Genomic DNA, 959 nt, shown 5'->3' with positions numbered 1-959 from the left:
GTCTCGGCCACCTACATAGGATTACTGTATGAGGTCCTTCAGATTGGTAGTCTCAGCCACCTACATAGGATTACTGTATGAGGTCCTTCAGATTGGTAGTCTCGGTCACCTACATAGGATTACTGTATGAGGCCTTCAGATTGGTAGTCTCGGCCACCTACATAGGATTACTGTATGAGGCCTTCAGATTGGTAGTCTCTGCCACGTACATAGGATTACTGTATAAGGTCCTTCAGATTGGTAGTCTCGGCCACCTACATAGGATTACTGTATGAGGTCCTTCAGATTGGTAGTCTCGGCCACCTACATAGGATTACTGTATGAGGCCTTCAGATTGGTAGTCTCGGCCACCTACATAGGATTACTGTATGAGGTCCTTCAGATTGGTAGTCTCGGCCACCTACATAGGATTACTGTATGAGGCCTTCAGATTGGTAGTCTCGGCCACCTACATAGGATTACTGTATGAGGCCTTCAGATTGGTAGTCTCGGCCACCTACATAGGATTACTGTATGAGGTCCTTCAGATTGGTAGTCTCAGCCACCTACATAGGATTACTGTATGAGGTCCTTCAGATTGCAGGCCTGCCTATGAGTAGGGCAAAACACCCAGCTATGCAGCCCATAACAACTGAAACAGAGCAGTACCTTCTTTCAGTCATTATGGGCTGCATAGCTGGGTGGAGGAGAAGGTACTGCTCTGTTTCAGCCGTTATGGGCCGAATAGCTGTGTGGAGGAGAAGGTACTGCTCTGTTTCAGCCGTTATGGGCTGCATAGCTGTGTGGAGGAGAAGGTACTGCTCTGTTTCAGCATTATGGGCTGCATAGCTGTGTGGAGGAGAAGGTACTGCTCTGTTTCAGCCGTTATGGGCTGCATAGCTGTGTGGAGGAGAAGGTACTGCTCTGTTTCAGCCGTTATGGGCTGCATAGCTGTGTGGAGGAGAAGGTACTGCTCTGTT

Source organism: Oncorhynchus gorbuscha, unplaced genomic scaffold, assembly GCF_021184085.1.
Source record: "Oncorhynchus gorbuscha isolate QuinsamMale2020 ecotype Even-year unplaced genomic scaffold, OgorEven_v1.0 Un_scaffold_928, whole genome shotgun sequence".
Lineage (NCBI taxonomy): Eukaryota > Metazoa > Chordata > Actinopteri > Salmoniformes > Salmonidae > Oncorhynchus > Oncorhynchus gorbuscha.
The sequence above is the reverse complement of the archived record's forward strand: the minus strand, read 5'-3'. Positions refer to the sequence as shown.